Source organism: Pipistrellus kuhlii, unplaced genomic scaffold, assembly GCF_014108245.1.
Source record: "Pipistrellus kuhlii isolate mPipKuh1 unplaced genomic scaffold, mPipKuh1.p scaffold_m20_p_4, whole genome shotgun sequence".
Taxonomy (NCBI): domain Eukaryota; kingdom Metazoa; phylum Chordata; class Mammalia; order Chiroptera; family Vespertilionidae; genus Pipistrellus; species Pipistrellus kuhlii.
The window spans coordinates 72,609,200-72,630,735 of NW_023425540.1; the positions used below are offsets into that span (position 1 = coordinate 72,609,200).

The 21,536-nt window shown below is 41.2% G+C and overlaps 1 protein-coding gene across 3 annotated transcripts in view; it reads right to left on the bottom strand.

Annotated features, from left to right (window-relative positions):
• LOC118703300 (NADPH--cytochrome P450 reductase) overlaps positions 1-20,985 on the bottom strand; it is a 59,581-nt gene extending 38,596 nt beyond the window's left edge. Inside the window, exon 1 of one of the 3 annotated variants that reach the window (XM_036410137.2) lies at positions 20,836-20,985. The gene's annotated coding sequence lies outside the window, so the exon portion shown is untranslated. Of the gene's footprint in view, positions 1-20,388; positions 20,414-20,835 lie in introns of those variants that run through there. The other 2 variants (XM_036410138.2, XM_045571167.1) reach the window with 2 other exon arrangements.
• Between the last annotated feature and the right edge of the window lie 551 nt (positions 20,986-21,536).

Below are 21,536 nucleotides of genomic sequence, written 5' to 3' on the forward strand. Positions count from 1 at the left end.
ATGAGATTCCAATAGTACAGAGTCTGAGACCTCCAAGTCAGTGAACACATCCACACACTAAGGTGACATACTCCCACTGCCACAGGACAGATGCTCCTGCACTCAGGACCCACTCACACCTTGCCCTATGAACCTCTTCAGCTGGCTGTACATCTGCACCCTTTATTATGTCCTTCAATAAACTGGTCAAGGTAAGTAACTGTTTTCCTAAGTTCTGTGCGCCACTCTGGCAAATTAACTGAATCCAAGGAGGAAGTCGTTAGAACCCCCATTGATAGCCTTCAGTCAGTAGCACCTAACTGGTATCTGACAAGATGGCCTTACAAGATCTGATGCTATATCGGCAGGTAGACAATGTCAGAATTGAGTTAAATTGTAGGACTCCCAGCTATTGTCACAGAAAACGAAAGGCTGTGATTGTGGTAGTAGAGTGAGAGTAAAGGAAAGACTCAGGAGGGAAGACTGGGTTTTTCTAACACAAGTTCATCCTCCTGACCATTCCTTTGCCTCAATTAAGTTTGAATACAAATAAGGCAAAGAGAAACACAAATTTGAGACTTGCCTTAATTTATTCAGGTGCTGGTCAGACCAGTTCTGAAGGCAACTTCTGCCTCTAGTACATCAGCAGGAATAAGGGGTGACAGTTTAACAAGAACCCTTAGAAAGCAATCAGACCGGCACCCTTCTTCTCCCCGCCCCCCCACCCCCCCTCCCTAGCACACATGCAGCAAGCCTGTGGCATAGACAATGATGCACCCTCCCCGTTTTACGGAAATGAGAATGAGATGGGCCAATATCCATATGACCTCCCAAAGTGAATGTGCACTAAGGGCTCATTAATAGAGGAACAGATGACTCCACATATAGCATCAAGGATAAACTGGAACACAACCAGAAAGAGTTCCCAGGATGGAGCAGTCCCAAAACATGTCACGAGAGAAACAGTCAAGAACTGGGAAGTTTACTATTCTAAGGAAAAGGAGAGTCAGAGGCAGCTGATACCTTTGGGTAATCAGAAAACAGAGAAAGGAGAGGCCCCAAAGTGCATAAGTGGGGCCTGGTGATGGAGGGAAGAGAGGTATACACTCTGTAAGAAGAGCTTTCTGACAAAGGTGCCTGGAAAAAGGACAAACTGCTGTGAGGCATGGCCCTATCTCAGCAGATGTGCCAACAGAAGGCTGGGTGATCTGAGTTTAACGACAGAGAGAGTACCTGCCATCCTAGGGGCCTGGGACACAGACAGTTCCATTCATTAAATGGAACTGGCTGATTGGTAACAACGTTGAGGGAAACCCCAAGGCTCTGACTTTTAATACTTAAATGATGACTCCTGGATCTCTTGCATTGAACACTCTGAATGAATTCATTCTCTCTCTCTCTCTCTCTCTCTCTCTCTCTCTCTCTCTCTCTCTCTCTCTCTCTCTTTCTCTTTCTCTTTCTCTTAAATAAGAGCGAAGGGAAAGCAAGGAAGCAATGAAAGACATCCCACAGTGATATGTGATCCCATAGCATATCCTAACGCCCCAGGAAAGAGGCTTAGGATAGATCTCTGAAAATGAAAATGGCAGGAAGGGTGAAGTACTAACTCTTTTATTTAAAAAACTGGTCCCATATGTTTTTGCTCAGCTAATGAAACTATCAAAAAAATGAAAAGACAAGCAACTGAATGAGAGAACATATTCCCTTGAGGAAGAGGAAGAGGAAGAGGAGGAGGAGGAGGAGGAGGAGGAGGAGGAGGAGGAGGAGGAGGAGGAAGAAGAAGAAGAAGAGGAGGAGGAGGAGGAGGAGGAGGAGGAGGAGGAGGAGGAGGAGGAGGAGGAGGAGGAGGAGGAAGAAGAAGAAGAAAAAAAAATTTACCCTTTGCAGCATCATGGATGGATCTGGAGAACATTATGCTATGTGAAATAAGCCAGTTAGAGAAAGACAAGTACCATATGATTTCACTATATGTGGAATTTAATGAACGAACTAAAACAGAGACAGACTCATAGAGAGCAGGTTGACCGCTCTCAGAGTGGGGGTTGGCAGGAAGCAGGGAGGGACTGAGCAAAAAAAGAAAAACAAGACAAAGCACTCATGGATACAGACAACAGTGTGGTGACTGAGGGCTGGGGGAAGGGAAATGGGTGGAAGTGGTAGAGGGTATAGGAGGATAAATGATGATGGAAATAAAATAAAATTTAACCTTATTTAAAAAGCAAACAAACTGGTCGTAACAACAGTCTGTGCTTCACACAGAGTTGTCTCAGCGTTATCAAGGAGCTTCTTACTGGGTAAACAGCCTGGCTTCCCCCAGCACACCATTATCATGTCCTAATTATGTCTTTAAAACCCCACTCCAGGCCCTGGCTGAGTAGCTCAGTTGGTGAAAGCGTTCTCTCTGTACCGAGGTTACAGGTTTGATCCCTGGTCCAGGCACATACAAGAAACAACCAAAGAATGCATAAATAAGTGGAACAACAAATCCATATATCTTTTTCTCTCTTCCCTCTTTCTCCCCCAACCCCACATAAAAATTAATAAATAAAAAAGACACAACTCAGGCTGCACAGATGCTGCTCCCTAATGGTGCTTTCACTGCTCCTTCTTGCTCCAAGAGGGAAGACTCAGTATCTGCAAACAGTGACGGAGAGGAGGAGGAATGCAGGACTTAGGCACCTCACAACCATTTGTGCCAGAATTTCCAAACTCTTCCTGCACAGTCACCACTTCCCAGCCTTGTCTCACCTGCTCAAATGTTTGATTAAAAGCCAGGCCAGCCCTAGCCTGTTTGGCTCAGTGGATAGAGCATTGACCTGTGGATTAAAGGGTACCAGTGGATAGAGCGTCAGCCTACACACTGAAGGGTCCTAGGTTCGATTCCGGTCAAGGGCACGTGCCTGAGTTTCGTGCCTGGGTTTCGGGCTCGATCCCCAGTGTGGAGCATGCAGGAGGGAGCCAATCAATGATTCTCTCTCATCGATTTCTATCTCTCTCTTCCTCTTCCTTTCTCTCTGAAATCAATTTAAAAAATACTTTTTTTAAAAAAGGGAACTTTAAAACAAAGAAAATGTATTCTGTTTTATAAACATTTTTTTTTTTTCCCATTCTGCTAGAGGACCCTTTATAAGGATATTTTCTTTGGCTGTCCAAGAAAAATGGGAGAATACTCCACAAATGGGCAATTGTAGTAGGGTTGTTTTCAATTCCTCACTTTGTTAAATAAGAGTAGCAATGGTTGCCCACTATAAGCAAGCATGAGACCTGGCACTTCCTGAGTGTATATATGTTACTACGTCAGCACCTCCCACTAAAATTACTATTATGGCCTAAAATGATTAGCTGAATGCTCAGATCAGTTTAAATGGTTTGTGTGAAGTGTTAAGTTGTAGAGACTGAATTAAAATATGTCTACAAAAATAAATAAGTAAATAAATAAACAAACAAATAAATAAAATGTGTGTCTACTTCTGAAGTCCATTCTGATTTCCTCCCTAATATTAATAAAAGCATCTTTAAATAAAAGATTTTCTCTCTAAAAAAATTCCTTAAATTCTCAACTAGATTTGAATTTATAGAACTCTTGCTAGATATGTTGTCTACAAATAGGATCGAGCTCTAGCCAAGCTAAGAAAAAAAAGGAGGGGGGACATAAATTACTAAAATAGGGAATAAAAGAGGGGACATAATTAGATTCTAGAGACATTACTATGGTAACATGGGAAATTATGAACAACATTATGCTAACATTTGATAACTTAGATGAAATGGACAAATTTCTTTATAAACACACACTTTCAGAGCTTACCCCCCGCCAAAAAAAATAGATAACCTGAAAAGTTTAAAATAATCCAAATTGCATTGTTAAAACACTTCAACAAAAAATGAATACCAGGAGCAGATAGCATTGGTAAATTCTATTAAACATTTAAGGAAAAAATAATACCAACTATATATAACACCTGTCAGAAATAGATTTCCCAACTCATTTTATGAGGCCTGTGTTACCCTGATACCAAAACCTGACAAAGATAGTACCAAAAAGAAAACAAAAAACAACAACTACAAACCAACATAATTGCAAAACATAATTGCAAAAATCTAAGTTAGCAAATTTAAAAAGATACTACAACTTATAAAAAAGATACTACATCATGATCAAATGGAGTTTACTCCAGGAATAAAGGTTGGTTTGATATTCAAAAACAATGTAATTTACTCAAATAGGCTTTTAAAAAAATCCATTTGATCATCTTAATAGACGGAGAAATAGTATCTAACAAAATTCAACATCCATTCATGATGAAAACACTGGGTATACTGGGAATAATAGAGAACTACTTCACCTGATAGAGTCATGGAGACGTTATTACAATAATAGTACTCACTTAATTGGGTTATTGTGAGGGTTAAGTAAGCTGCATTTATAAAGGTTTACAGCAGTGTCTAGCACAGGGTAGGTAATAAATGTAACTGTTACTATTAAAAGTTCTGAATAAGAAATAAACAACCACCAAAAATTAAGTAGCTGCAGCTATGCTATGAATACAAATGACCTACTGCTACATGCAATAATACAATGAATCTAAAGAGATGTAATACTGAATGAGAGAAGTCAAACATGAAAAAGTACCAACCATTTATAGTTAACTTCAAGATTAGACAAAAGTAATCTATGATGATAGATATCAGAATAGTGGTTATCTTTGGAGCAAGGGTCATGAGTAGGAGAAAAAAGGGAAGCTTCTGGCATGCTGGACAATATGTATCTTGACCTGGTATTTCCAAGGTAGTTACAAGGGGAGCTGATCTATGTAAAAATTCATGAAGCTGTACATTGAAGGTTTGTGAAACTTATTATACACAAGTGACTGCAAAGTAAGCAAGCGTCTAAAATACAATAGCATATATGCTATGGCCCCAATGATGTAAATATTTATGTATGTGTATGCAAAAGATGATATATAAAAGGATCATCACAAAAATATTACGTCAGGGATAAGAGTTTATTTTCCCCCCACTTTATGTTTAATGTATTTATAGCTTATTTTAAAAATAATAAGCCGAAACTGGTTTGGCTCAGTGGATAGAACGTCAGCCTGCGGTCAAGGGCATGTACCTTGGTTGTGGGCACATCCCCAGTAGGGGGGCGTGCAAGAGGCAGCTGATCGATGACTCTCTCTCATCAATGTTTCTAACTATCTCTCTCCCTTCCTCTCTGTAAAAAAATCAATAAAATATATATTTAAAATAATAATAATAATAATAATAATAATAAGCACGTGTTATTTACCTAATCAGAAAAATATTCTTAAAGCTATTTTCTTATGGGAAAAAAACCACACACACCCTGGCCCCCAGGTCCAGGGATTCTCTTCTTGAAATGTGCCTCTCACTGGACCTGTGACATGTTCACTGCAGCACTGCTATGTTTTTCAATCCAAATTACAGAATGCTATGCAGTAGTTAAAAATAATTAGATGAAATTAATGGCACGTTCGACTGCCAAACAAAAAAGAAAGTCAGATCCTCATTATGAAGCAATTAGTGAAATAAAAGGAAAATTACATATTTCTCCAGAAAATTATCTAAGAGGATGGGTACAATATAATGGTGCTTTCCTGAATATCTAGAATATGACTGGGGTGGTGGGTATCTAAAAGAGCTTTGCATTGTCTGTCCTTTTATAATGAGACATCTGATATTCATGTGCTACTTTGGAAACTAAAAATAAATATATGGGGGCTGGATAAATATATGGGGGCATACTGACACAATGTTTTCTAAAAAATATATTAAGATAGATCTAGACACATGTATATAATTATGTGTATTTCCTAGTTTTGTCTGCTGAGAGGGCCTAGACTTACTCAGGAGCCATCTTGGTTTCTAAACCATTCTCCATCTAAAGCAGTGGTTCTCAACCTTCCTAATGCTGCAACCCTTTAATACAGTTCCTCATGTTGTGGTGACCCCCAACCATAAAATTATTTTCGTTGCTACTTCATAACTGTAATTTTGCTACTGTTATGAATTATAATGTAAATATCTGTGTTTTCTGATGGTCTTAGGCGATCACAGGTTGAGAACCGCTAGCAGGGTCGCCTAAGACCATCAGAAAACAGATATTTTATTACGATTCATTAACAGTAGCAAAATTATGTTATGAAGTAGCAATGAAAATAATTTTATGGTTGGGGGTCACCACAACATGAGGAGCTGTATTAAAGGGTCAAGGCATTAGAAAGATTGAGAACCACTGATCTAAAGGAATCAGGGCTCCTTGGAAAAATGGCTGACTCCAGAACTAGGGAAGGAAAAGTAGTGAATAAAATTGAAGCATTTTGCTGTGCTAAAGAATAGGGAAGGTCTTGAGTAATGACAGTACATGTCAAAAGGACGTAGAAATCTACAAGGATCGGGGTGGTTGACTCACTGGCCAAATCTGGAATGATTTGAACATAAAGAACATAGTGACAGATAACCCACAGGATAAAAAAAATAACCTATGAGTCAATACTGATATAAATATATAGATGAATAAATACATGGGCAAAAAGAGAAAGAATTACAGAAGAATGCCAGATAATAAATATAGAAGAAATGAAAAAACAGAATACCACTAATTAACAACTACCATAGTTATAATTATCCCAGGTAAGAATTATGAATGCTAGCCTTAGCCACCAGTTTGTCTTGGTGGATAGAAGGGTCCCAGGTTCGATTCTGGTCAAGGGCACATGGCAGGCTCGATCCCCCGTGGGGGAAGCAGCCAATCAATGATTCTCTCTCATCATTGATGTTTCTATCTCTCCCTCTTCCTTCCTCTCTGAAATCAATAAAAAAATATTTTAAAAAAATTATGAATGCTAAAATTTATGGGTAAAAGTTTGATGAGAAACTGATGGATTACATAGGGGAAAATAGAATTTCATAATGGAGAACCTGGCTGACACCACCTTAACCAAGTGATCAAAGTTAACAGCTCCAATATTGGGGAAGTGACATCACCTGCCACCTGACATGATGTTCCTGTGTTCCTAAGTACACAATACCATTTCTGTGATATCCTGCCAAAAATACATAACTTTAATCTTATCATGAAGAAAGATCAGACAAATCCAAATTGAGGAATATTCTACAAAGAAATGGCATGACTTTTTAAAAAATGTCAAGGTTATAAAAGACAGAAAAAGACTGAGGAATCAGTCTAACATAAAAGAAAACTAAAAAGTGGTTACAGATAAATGAAACCTTGGACCAGAAAAAAAATTTTTTTTCTTTTATAAGACATTAGTGGCAAAATTTGAAAAAAACAACTCTATGATTAGACAATATAGTATTTTCAATGTTCATTTCCTGATACTGATTATTATACTATGATTATGTAAGAAAATGACCTTGATTTTTAGAAAATAAACACTGAAGTGCTTAGGAATAAATGAGCACCATATCTCAAGTAGGTCAAGAAAAAATGTTTAAAAACATGTATAGACAGAGGAAATGATAAAGCAAACACAGAATAATGAGTATTCAATAATTTTTTGGACTATTTTGGCAACTTCTCTGTGAATCTGAAACAATTTCAGAATAAAGAGCCAAGAATAATATCTGCCTACTGAAGAGATATGCTACATTAAAAAACAAAGTTAAAGAAAATGTAATCCAAACACCTACTATTTATTTGTTTTATCCGTTTTTTTACGTGTATACTATAAAATATATTCATTTTAACATTATTGAGTGCATATTACATAGAATTTTTAAAAATTATTTTCAATTTTCCAGATTTTTAAAAATTGAATTTATTGGGGTGACATCTGTTAATAAAATTATATAGATTTTGCCCTGTGGTGTGACTCAGCTGGAGCATCATTCCTTATACCAAAAGGTCACAGGTTCAATATCCAGTTAGAGCACATACCAAGATTGCAGGTTCAATTCCTGGTCAGGGTGCATACCAGAAGCAACCAATCCATGTTTCTCTCTCACACTGATGTTTCTCCCTCTCCCTCTCCTTTCCTCTCTCTTTAATACAAATAAAACATATCCTTGGGTGAGGATTCAAAAATTATATAGGGTTCAGGTGTATAATTCTATAATACATCATCTCTGTACACTGTATTGTGTGTTCACCACCCCAAGGATACTACATATAATTTTGTTTTGCTTTTTTCATTTATTAAATTGTAAACATTGTAAATTCTCAAATGTTATTTCAACCTATAAATATAATCATTTTTTCCAATGTAATAAATAAACCGTGATAAATATATTTTTTCAAGATAAATCTTCATGCACCTCTGATTACTTCCTTAAAAATAGTTTCTGAGTTTATCTTAGAAATATTTCTGAATCAATAGAGATAAGTATTTTTAAGACTCTTGATTTGCTGTCTAATAATTTTCCAAAAAGCAATTTATTTTCAACATTTCTCTGCAGCTCTCCCTCTATAAGACCCATTGCTAACCAGAAGAGAAGGGAGCAACTCTCAAAAGCACTGTGCTCACAAAAGCTTCTGAGGCAACCAATCCCAAACATGTGTCACACGGATGTTTGTTTCTCTCCCCCTTCCTGTTTCTCCCTCCCTCCCTCCCTCCTTTCCAGTCTCTGAAAAGCAATGGAAAAAATATCATTGGATGGGATTAACACACACACACACACACACACACACACACACACACACCACCCCACATAGCTTAGAACTCAGAACTCTTGCTAAACCCCAGTGCCCCTCTGTCCCCATTTTTCTACCATCATTAGACAACATTAGCTCAATCTCTGCAATCTTCCACTGGCAAGAATATGGCATTTAATCCAACTTCACCTGTTTGCTGTGGCATAAACAGTAGCCGCTACTTGTTCCAAACCATTCTAACAGGGTTATTAAAAACTCACAACAACATAAACCAGTCAGTAATAAACAGATGCCATGGTGATAGAGGACTGTCCTGTAGTGTCTATAAAAGCATCCACAAGGAATACACCCCATCTACAAGACTGTGCATCAGCATAAACCACTGGCTAATGAGCTTCATATTGCCCTGACCATGCTCTCTTAGTGAGTAGGAAGATAAACTCTGACATTATACCATGCTGTCACTTGGGACGGGTACACTAGGTCACTTGAGGTGCTCCTGACACTGACAGTGTAACGCTCCCTCTGACAGACACTCTGAGGAGAGTGTGTACTCAGCTGCAGTGGGCTGCGGGGACACAGCGGAGTTATAAGAACCACAGCGCCACTGCATCTGCTGTGGCTTCCTGTTAGAAAAGATGCCTACCACATCAAACAGCACATCTGTGTGAGGGAAAATGACGTCACAAGACTAGGAAAAGGTGTCCTCCTCTAAGCATCAACCCATACCCAAGTGCTTAATGCATACTTATGCAATGTCCAGGGTAGGCAAGGTGACTGCTCTGCACTTGGCCTCCATAAGGGTCTAGGGTAGTTCAAGCAGCTTTTTCCTTGTGACTTCACCACCTCAGCATATAACTTCCAGGTTTTCTGTGATGGGGAGAAGACTATGGGAGGAATCATCCTCAGGTCTTAAATGCTTCAGGCCAGAAGTGACACATATTACGCCCTCTCAGGGGTTGCTAGCCAAAGCTAACCTCAGGAGGGATAAATGTGGGGGAGCACAGAAACATGCCGTGAGCAGTAAGTGTGTCTGCCACAGGCGTGTAGAGCTTGTTCAACGTGATGGGGAGCCAACAGCAGAACTATTCAATACTAGGAGTTTAGCTGCTCAAGGATTCATGACCTATAAACTGCACTTTTTATTTTTTTTATTTTTTTTATTTTTAAAATATATTTTATTGATTTTTTACAGAGAGGAAGGGAGAGGGATAGAAAGTCAGAAATATCGATGAGAGAGAAACATCGACCAGCTGCCTCTTACACACCCTCTACTGGGGATGTGCCCGCAACCAAGGCACATGCCCTTGACCGAAATCGAACCCGGGACCCTTGAGTCCGCTGGCCGATGCTCTATCCACTGAGCTAAACCAGTTTCAGCTAAACTGCACTTTTTAAAATACAGATATAGTTCACTTACCATAAAAGTCACCATTCTAAAGTGTATAATTTAATGGTATATTCACCCATTGTGCAACCATCACTGCTAATCCCAGAATAGTTTCATCACCCCAAAAAGAAATCTTATACCCATTCCGGGCTTTGCTTCCCTTTTTTGCTCTGGAAATCATGGAAGAACCTCTACACTATGTATCCTTAACCCTAGGTCCCATTCTTCCCACCCCCATCATTTTCTATTTGTCTCATCTATTCTTTTTCCTAATAAATACTAATTATAACAATAATTAATATAATTAAGCACTTAAACTATTACATTCTACTATTTCATTTCATCCTTACAAGGCCCTCTGACAAATAAGAACCATAATTATCTCAAAGATTAAAGTCTGTGTCCAAAGTCAGGGAATTGATATGTGGTAGAAGCAGGATTCAAACCAGGCTAACTGGCAACAGAACCATTCTGTCATCCAGTTTCATGTCCTTCGAAACCTTTTTAGAACAAGGCAAAGTTACAGATAGAAATTGCTTCCTTAATGACATGGGATTCATTTTGCAGTTGGCATCCTGGTTGTACCATCAGGATGTGACAATATTACTCAAAATTAAATATACCCTAGAGGCATGGCAGAAGCTGGTATGTGGCTGGAGCTATCCTATATTTCTGTTCCTCTATCAAGAAGCCTGGCATAACATGGTGCTCAATACATATATTTGCCCAATTACTGAATCAATAAAATCTCCCATACCAGAGTTATCACTCCACACACAATGATACAGCATGCTGGCTCTTTAGCCATGAGCATCTGAACAGAACTGGTGCTTCCTTCTGAGAACTCTTGGTTCTGCTTAAAGTCACGCAGTAAGGGGCAAGAAGCCAAGTCAGGCTTTTCAATTTTCATAGCAAGATGGTAGGACATTAATCACAAGATGTGCTTAAAAACCTCAGGACCTCCACTGTGGACTGTCTATCTCCTACCTCTGGCAAAGGGTCTATATATACTCATTTTTCCTGGATTCTCCTGCTTTTCCGCTCATGATAAAATACATCACTCTGAGTCTATTCTCTTGCTCCTATCCCCTATATCTGCCCTTACTATTATATTAGAGCCCAAAGTTCTCTGCCCTTACCCAAGATGGGTCCCAGAAAGGACTACTTACTTGTGGGTCATGCTCTTCTGTTCTTTAGAACATTCCCTCCACCCCTGCACTTAAGCCATCATCGTCCTATTGATCTTGTACACACAGATGCAGGCCCAGCATCTCAAAGAGGACTTAGTACACATGAAGTGCTTACAAATAAAGGCCTGCTCAATCGCAATAGCTTCCCTTGACTGATTTTTGGTACAATTACCTGCCTCTCAGAGTTCTTCTCTCAGTGGTTTTGCTGAAAAGAGTGTGGGCCTTGACATTCAACAAACTTAAAAGCCATGAAAGAACATGGGCTTTACAGGTAAACAGACTTTGCTTCAAACCCCAAATATGCCATCTACAAACAATGGGGGCCCTTTACTTATGACATTACTTATCACTCAACCTCAGTCTCCTCGTTGACCATCCTAACATTGACATAAAACATCCAACACAGGACCTGACTTACAACATACATTCAAAGGTTAAACTAGATTCCTTTTATTCATTTCATTAGAATTTTAAAAATAAACAAATCATGTTTTTGGTATCCAGGTAGCTGACCTAGAAATGTCTAAATAGATGTAGACTATTGTGGGGTGGGTACTCAAGTTCTTTCTCTTCTTAATGATTATTGAATTAAATTTTTAATAAACTATCAATTGCTGGAAAAACTTAAGACATTTACAATTTTATACTTATATGGAAACTAAAATCCTATAAAAAGTTCAGGTGGCATCTTACAATAATCTTGAAAAATAAAGATAAGATTCAATATTAACAGTCAATATGCATAAGAAAGCTTAGCAGTAAACTTGGGAGAGAGAAAGCATAATCAGTCATTTATCCATTTATTCCTTCATTCACCCAGTTAGTACTTAGTGAATGACTGACTACCTTTACACCTGGCATTGCTGCATGCACTGGCTCATACTCATGGAAATGATGAGAAGTTCCCTGTACTCGCTGAATTCATAGTCTACTCCAAGCATATTGCCATAGGCAGAGGGAGATTTAGATTCGTTTTATTATAAGCTAGGTCCATATCCTTTATGGAAGTAGATGGAAAGGGAAGAAAAACACAAAACAATAAGACAGTGAGGGCAACTGTGAATTCAAGAGGTGATAAAAAACAGGGCTGTGTGCCGAAACCGGTTTGGCTCAATGGATAGAGCGTCGGCTTGGGGACTAAAAGGTCCCGGGTTCGATTCCGGTCAAGGGCATGTACCTTGGTTGCAGGCATATCTCCAGTAGGGGGTGTGCAAGAGGCAGCTGATCAATGACTCTTTCTCATCGATGTTTCTAACTCTCTATTCCCTCTCTTCTCTGTAAAATCAATAAAATATATTAAAAATAAAAAAAAAACACAAAAAAACAAAAAAAACGGGCTGTGAGCCCTGGCTGGTGTTGCTATGTGGTGAGAGCATTGGCCTGCACACCAAAGGGTCCCAGGTTCAATTCCTGGTCAAGGGCACAAAACTGGTCCAGGCACATGCAGGAGGCAACCAAGTAATGTGTTCTTTCTCTCATCAATGTTTTTCTCTTTCCCTCTCTCCTTTCCTCCCTCCCTCCCCTCCCTTCCAGTATCTCTGAAAAAAAAAAAAAAAAGAAAGAAAAGAAAAATCAATGGAAAAAATATCCTTGGGTGAGGATTAAAAACAAAAAAATAGGGCTGTGAGATCAATCTAGCAATGGTACCATGGGCAGGTCTTCAGAGTAGGGAAGGAATTACGGACTCAGAAGGCCACTTATGGGTCTAGCACAACCAGGAAATAACAAGGGGCTACAATAAGGCTATGGCAGTGGAAAGAGATTCAAAGACAAAAACAATGAAAGGATAGCAAGGTGGTGAAAATCCAGAATGAAGATAGGAAAAGGGGGCAGATGTCATTTGTCCTTAGAGCTTTAGAGATCTGGTAGATGGTGAGGTCACTAATTGGTGTGAGAGGTTGGCCATGGGCCATGGGCTTTCTCATCTCTGTTGTCATGCTAAATGACCCGAGTTTGCAAGTTACATTACGTAAGGAACTTTATCCAACAGGTCCACATAACACTGCAAAGGTTCTGAAACCAACAAGTGCTCTTCCTTTCAAGACCACAATGCTCTATGCCTGGAATGTGTCCCCACCTAAACGTCCCCTCCTCCCCAAGCACAATTGGCTAATATATTCTCCTGTATATTCAAGAGCCATCATCCCTCTTTGCAGTGTTAGAAACTGACCCTAAATGACCTAAGATAAAAAATGAGCAAATCTGGGTTTAGAGAAGGTGAGCATGAGTTCATGTGTTCCTACTGTCCTCAAACCTTTGTACAGATCCAGCCTACTCAACGCAATGATGATGTGTGCTTGTGAGGATCGAAGTACTGCAAGATCATGGTGCTCTTACATAAGCACCAAAGGAAGAGGGACTATGGAAGGCTGAGCCTGGCAAACCGGGTGGGGTGGGCAGGACCACAGGAAAAGGCACTAATGATAAAGCTACGGGGAGATTAAAAAATGACTAAGCATAATTCATAAATGTCACCTGGAAGTAAATTAGTTAAGTCCCACATCAGAGGGCACACTCCACAGAATCCATTTCCCCCTGTTATTACAATTAGGTAGACAAAAGCCAACTACTTCCATTCTATTTTTCTACCACAGATGTCTCCTAAAGAATCCAATTCTCTGAGAAACAGTCCACAGCTAACGGCACCACAGTTTGACCCAACATTGTAGTCTAGTCTTGAAACTGATTAATTTCTGGGAGCATCTGTACATTCTCTAAGCTGTGCACAGACACTGTGCAAAGGATATTAGAATGCCTCACCCTCCAGCACCACAATTACAAGATAATGCTTATATTTCTCCCCAGCATAGTCATCTTTACAAGTAAAATAAATAAGTACGCGCGCCCCCACACACACATATCAGCAGTTTTCTCCATAAGCCACTCAGAAGATCCCCCAGGTGCTTTGTTCAAAACATACCCAAGCATTAACCAAGCTGCCACACCAACCAGCATCAGGCATAACAGAGGCTAAAGAACCTGTCTCCAATGGACCAAACCAACAGGAGCCACTAATCTTCAAAGAGCCATCGTTTGTCCAGGCTGGTGTGGCTCAGTTGATTAAGCATCATCCCATGCACCAGAAGGTTGCCAGTTTGATTCCTGATCAGTGCACATGCCTGTGTTGCTGGCTTGATCAAAGGAGGGATAATAAAATCAATGTAGGTAGGGGGCATGCAGGAAGCAGCTGAAGAATGTTACTCACATCAATGTTTCTCTCTCCTCACCCTCTTCCTCTCTCTCTCAAATCAATAAAAACATATTTTTAAAAATTCAAAGAGCCATGGTTTGCCCATGGGAATCCTCTGCCAACTTACACACACACACACACACACACACACACACACACCAATAGTTATATAATTAATGTAACCACCTCATGCAGGGAAATGGTGGAGAAGAAAAAAACCTTTTAGGATGTGGAGCTCTAAAATGGTATGATACAAATTCAGGCAGAGTTAGATTCCCAAATGATGAAGTCACTCAGAGAGAAAGATATTGGGCAAGAAGAAAGTCTGAATATTCAGTACAGGAAAAACACTTCTGTGCCAGTCACATCCCTGGCCTATTTAAAGGCCTTCCCATCCCAGCCAACTTCCCTGTTCACAGCCACCTCCGGGTAAGCCCTAATCAGTCCAACCTTCATGCAAACTACACCTTACACGCCACAGAGAGGGTGTGCCTTGGTGGGTTCCCTACCTACCCTCCAAGACCCAACTCAAATGTCACCTCTTCTATGGGACCTTGCAAGACGGCCCCCACATTAGGACAGCTCATTCTGAGTGCTCCCCAGCACACACCAGGCTCAGCACCAAGGATAAGCACTTCATATGCATTTATCTTGAGAATGAACTCAAGGCTCTGTTTACTTTATATTTGTTCCCCTTCCCGGCAGAGTTTGCAAGTGCCTAAACCAGGCCCTAAACATAGAAGCGTAGACCAGGAAGACCAAATATGTGTTTTGCAAGTGTCATTCCACAGGACAGAAACACTGCCAAGGGAGCATTACTGCAGAAATATGTATAAACATCTCTTGAGCTGTTCCAGGGAAGAAGGGGAAATAGTGCTTCATTCCCCCACTTCACTGATGAAGAAAGTAAGGCCTGGTGTGGGCCACTCGCTGTATAAACTGCTAAGCTGACTGACCCAGGAGCTTCTCCCTACCTGCCCAATAGTCTAAGTTTCTGTCAAATACCAGATAACAGAACTGTCCAGAAAAATGAATTTTGTTCTGTAGCCTAAATAATAAGAATAATAAAGAACTGCCATCATCTATCAGATATTCACTTAAGTTTTCTTACACTATAATTAAATGTACAGTGAAACATACAAGAAAGACATGCTTACTGTGCTTTGCAGTATTGTAAGTGAGGACAAATAATGATGTTATTAAGTAGTTATGTGTATTAGGAGATTCTCCTTCCATCAAAACAAACAAACAAAAAACCAATCCTCTTAGTCAGAAAACGAGATACAGCACAAAAAGAGAGTAAGGACCCTGGGAAAAGATGGCCTGGATGAGGCCTCAGCTTCACCCTCACAGCCTTGAGCAAATGGTTTCATTGCAGAGATCTCTCCCCAGCTATGAAGTGGGCAAGGAAACACCAGCTTTTGGAGTCATCAGAAGAACTTAAAATATATACACGTGTATGTTTGTATGTGCACACACAGTGGGCTTACATAATATAAATTTCGTATAGTCTCGCACAAATTTTTCTGAAATAAAGCTTCTCTTTTACCTTAGAATTATGAATTTTTAAATGATGAGTCTCTGTTGATGGAAACATAACAACATTTTGGGAGGGGAATTTGACAATATCTATTGACATTTAAAGTCACACCATTCTACAATCTTTTCTCTCTCTTTCTGTCTCCTTTGCATTGTTTTTCTCCATAGGGGGGAAAAGTTTCAGTGTAAGGCTATGAAGGACATTCACTGTCTATATTGCATATTTTTATGACAGTCTTTTTTATAATGAGCACTTAAAATTTTTTGTAAACAAAAAAATACATTTTATAAAAAGTAATTTCTCCATTTAATTTCTTCTGATTTTGTTTTATTAATATACTTTTATTGTTATTATTATTAAAATATTTTTATTGATTTCAGAGAGGAAGAGAGAGGGAGAGAGAGAGAAATGTGAGAGAGAATCGTTGATTGGCTGCCTCCTGCACTCCCCACACTGGAGATCAAGCCCACAACCTGGGCATGTGCCCTGACTGAGAATCGAACTGTGACCTCCTGGTTCATAGGTCAATGCTCAACCACTAAGCCATGCCAGCTGGGCTGATTTTAATTTTTAAATGAATCTCACATATAAAAAAAGTTAAATCCCAAATTATTTATCACCATTTAAAAAATCCATGTGTTTTTGTCCCCCCCTCCCCGCCGCTCTCTCCACACACACACACACACACACACACACACACCAATCAGATCTATGGGGGACTTGTCTGTTTTGGTCACTGCTATACCCATGACATTTCAAAAATTGTCCAGTACACAGTCAATAATTATTAACTGAATACTTAAAAGCTCATATTGTTCCAGTTCTTCCACTTCTAAGTATTCATTGTGCAAAAATATTTGTCCAATTGCACAAGATAAAGAACAAGACACTTATCGAGAATTCTTAATAGCAAAAAGCTACAAACCGCATAAATTGTTTTTCAATATTATTTACTAGAATATTTTGTCATTTTAAAAAGAATGAGGCTTTACCCTAGTAGGTGTGGCTCAGTGGTTGACACCTATGAACCAGGAAGTCATGTGGGGCATGCAGGAGGAAGTCGATTGATGATTCTCATCATTGATGCTTCTCTCTCTCTCTCCCTACCCCAACTCTGAAATCAATAAAGGTTAGGAAAAAGAAGAAGAATGAGGCTTTAAAAAAGAATAAGTTGGTTCTCTACTTAGTAATATAGAAAGACCTCATGTTAAGTAATAAAAAGCAAGCCTCAGAACAGTATGACTAGCGATAATAAAGTTTTTGTTTAAAATTAAAATAGTAAAAAGATTCTGTTGTTTCAAGTTAAAAACAGATAATAAATGTTTTTTATATGTGAAGAAAAATATCTGGAGAATATATACTACACCACCACCACTAGCAGTGATTTTTTTTTTTTCTCTCAGTGAAAGGCTATGCGGGATATTCACTATAGTGCATATTTCTGTAGTAGTTTTTAAAATAATGAGGACTTAATATTTTTGTAAAAAAATATTATCAGCAGATGATTGGATCCAAAAACCATGGTATATCTACACAATGGAATACTATGCTGCCATAAAAAAAGAAGGAATTCTCATCATTTGCAGCAACTGGATGGAATTGGAGAACATCATGCTGAGTGAAATAAGCCAGTCAATGAAAGAGAAATACCACATGGCCTCACTCATATATGGATATTAAAGAACATTATAAACTGACAAACCAAAAGTCAGATATAAAGACAGTAAAGCAATAAGCAGACTGTAAAATTACAGTGGGGAGAGTAGGGAGATCTGGGGGAGATAAGAGATCAACCGAAGGACTTGTATACATGCATATAAGTACAATCAATGGACACAAAACTCTGGGGAGGGAGGGTATGTATGGGGGGGAGGGGCAATGTTAAAATATGTACACAGATAATAATTTAATAAAAAATAAAAATAAAAACAAAAGGGGGAAAATGAAATAGAAAACCTAAATTGGGTAAAAGGTGAAAAGGGGGCATAAGAGAAGTGAGAGAGAAAAAGGTGCAGAAAAGATAAAAGTAAAAACAACAATAAAATTTTAAGATAATTCAAATAAAATAAAATAAAAAATAAAATAAAATAAAATAATGAGGACTTAATATTTTTGTAAACAGAAAAATAGTTATATGGAAAGTCATTTATCCATTTTATTATTTTCTGGTTGTAACTTTCAAATGTATCAGACATACAAATTAAATCCCAAAGCACTAAACTGAGGTCTATGGGTTTGCCAAAAAGAAACAGTGCCAGTGCCACAGCTGGAACTCAGGTTCCCTGACTTCCAATCCAGTGTTCTGTTCCTTCCTAAAGCACAGGAAGCAGAGATATTGCAGGGACAGCTGGGCTCTCTGGAACTATACAGAAGCTTCCATCAGGGAAAAAATAAGAAGAAGCTTAAGAGCTAAATTCTTATTAACTTAAAATGTTCCATGCATTTAGCAAGAAAATGTTCGGGATTGGTCAAGAAGTTCTGATTTCAAAGTCTATTTCCCAAGTACACTCACACTTACTCAGGTCCTGATTTCAAAGAGGATCAAGCCAGTCATTGGCAGGTCCTAAAACTTCAGGTTCCTCAGGCAACTGACATCTGTGGCTGATTATAAACTCACTAGAGGCTCAGTGCACGAAATTCGTGCACTTGGGGCAGGGAGGGGTGTCCCTCAGCCCAGATGTCCCAGCAGGCCTAAGTTGTCAGTCAGACATACATAGCACTGCCACAGAGGTGGAAGAGGTTCCCATCACTGCCGCTGCCGTAGCCGCTGCGCTCACCAGCCATGAGCCCAGCTTCTGGCAGAATGGCACACCTCCTGCACTGTGCGTCTGCCCCAATGGTCAGTGCGCATCATAGCGACCAGTCATTCTGCCGTTCGATTTGCATATTAGCCTTTTATTATACAGGATAACATCCAGGGGTAGTTATCTGCCTGATTCCTGTTGGCTGCAGTCAATGCTGCTATAACCAGGTGAAGTATAACCCTGGGGTTCCTTTTATCTAAAACCTACGGTACCTGCTTTTTTTTTTTTTTTAACGTGCTAGACATGAAGAATTTTAGAGTTAAGACCACTAAAGTTTTCAATACCACAACACACTGGAAGCTAATAGGCCATTCTCTGAAATGCAGATCTGTTTTTTGGACTCTTGAGATAATGATTAAGCTATGTGCCCAATGAAACAACTGTCTACATCAGGAGTAAGAGAAGTATGAGAAGCTCAAGAACTGACCACTCTCTCAAAAGGAAAATAAGAACTCCTTAGAGCAGTGGTTCTCAACCTTTCTAATGCCCTGAATCTTTAATACAGTTCCTCGTATTGTGGTGACCCCAAACCATAAAATTATTTTCGTTGCTACTTCATAACTATAATTTTGCTACTGGTATGAATTGTAATGTAAATATCTGTGTTTTCTGATGGTCTTAGGCTCTACAGGTTGAGAACTGCTAGCATGGTCGCCTAAGACCATCAGAAAACACAGATATTTACGTTACGATTCATTAACAGTAGCAAAATTACAGTTATCAAGTAGCAACGAAAATAATTTTTTGGTTGGGGGTCACCACAACACCAGGAACTGTATTAAAGGGTCGAGGCATTAGAAAGGTTGAGAACCGCTGCCTTAACGGGACACAAAGTCAAGACAGTGACTCCTTCTGGGTTTTCTCCTTTACTGAGACTTTTGGACTGTTTCCCTGATCAAGCCAATCCCACAACCATTCAAAGGCGATTTGTGTACAAGGCAGAACTTGTGCGTAGTTAATGAATCAATGGCTTCTCCCCCAAACTACAGGAATTATAGGACTGCACAATGAGGACACTGAATCCCAGAAGGTTAGTTAATTGCTCAGCTTAAAGGAATTATAGTTCTCAATGTCACCCTCCCTCCAAGGCCCTCTTAGGATCCACAGAACCTCAGACCTGTGGTGGCAGCAGGGTGGGCTGTATGTCACCGTCTGCGCTACTTGAGAAGGAAACAGAGGCTCGAGAAGTTAAGCGCCCTGCCAAGGTGCCGAGACTCAGACCCAGGACCATCGACTCCAGCCTTATCTACCTTGGCGCCAGCACTAATCTCTCTAGCTTGGCCTAGCTCAGAGGGAAGGCTGCATTTCGGAGGTCCAACAGAGGAGGCAGTCACGTTCATTTAAATGGCCCCGAGCTCCTCAGTACTGGTCACCAACTTACACAACGATGACCAGTCTTAAGAAATAAAGAGCAAAATGCAAGGTCAGGTTCCCGTCGCCCAGGAGACCTTGACCTCTTACCCAATAGCTTCAAGAGCTAAGTTGGGGTGTCAGGGCTGCCCAGCAAGAGCCCGGCCAATACCTGTCGCTGCAGCTGCCAAGGCACCTACCTACCTGCAGCAGGCACTGCTCCCCAGGGTCGCCTGGGCCTCGACCACAACACGCCAAGTGATCCCCACGAGAGGCCAGGCTGCCCTGCTCCCCTGACTGAGCCCACCTGATGCTGCTGGATCGGATTCGGGTCCCATTCGCACTCATAGGGCGCCTCCTACGTGAGTTACCCCCAAAACCGCCGCCTGGAGATCCATCGTACCCGACGGGGAAACTGAGGCTCGGAGAGGGGAAGTGACTTAGCCGGAGGGTTAGCGCGGGCCCTGGAACTGGCGCCCTCGGACCCGAGGGGCTGGTCTGGCATCCTCGGTGGTGGAAAAGATGACCCTCAAGCCGCCGCCGCAAGGGGTCAGTTCGAGGGGAAGGTCCGCCCGGGATGGGCCGAGTTGGGAGCCGCGCTTTCCGTGAGACAGACACACAGCGACCCGGCCCAACGCCACCGGCCCGGACACCGGTCGCGGCGACCACAAGGCATCGGGCGGCGGAGCCACAGCACCCCGAGCCCTGGCGCCCGTGTTTTACCGACCAGGAACCCCGGATTTCCCTCACTCACCTCGAGCTATCCCGCAACACTCCCGAATCTGAGCCGGACCAGGCCCGCACCACTGAGGTGCTACCACCGCCCGCTCCCAACGCGGGGGTGGGGGTGTGGCCAGCGGCGGCCCCGCCCCGCCCCGCAGGGCCGCGCGCTCCCGGGCCAGGCATTCTTCCCCCCTGCGAATCCGCGTCCTTGGTATGGGCCGCCAGGCCACGCCCCCTCCGCGTTCTGGCGGGGCATCCGGGCACGAGAGCCGGCACGTGGTTCTGTGGCGGGGGGCGGGGCTCCCGGGCTGGCCGCTTCTCTCGTCCCCCTCATTGCGTCCCCTGGGCCGCTGCCCACCTTCTCATGGGTCAGCACGGGGCCATGACTGTGCACCACGGTGTCTAGCCTGCTGTGTCGGTCGCGCCTGGAAGGTGTTGGCCGCTTTTTCTGCTCCACGGCCCTGTTTTCCTGGCCCAGGCTACGCCCACAGGTGGTCCGGGTCCCTCCTGCCCCACCTCTGATTGGAATGCCGGCCCGTTAGGATCGGGGGCGGTAGGGGCAAGGCCTGAAGGGACCAGAGATTGGCGCCTCGGGTTGGAAAAGCCTGGCTGTCTTGGTCCCCGGTAAGACTCCCCACACACTACCCTCTACTGCGGTTCCTAAATTATAGGTGTCAAGGTACCCTCTGACGTCATAGGGCTCCTTGGGACAGCTTACATTATAGGTGTCCA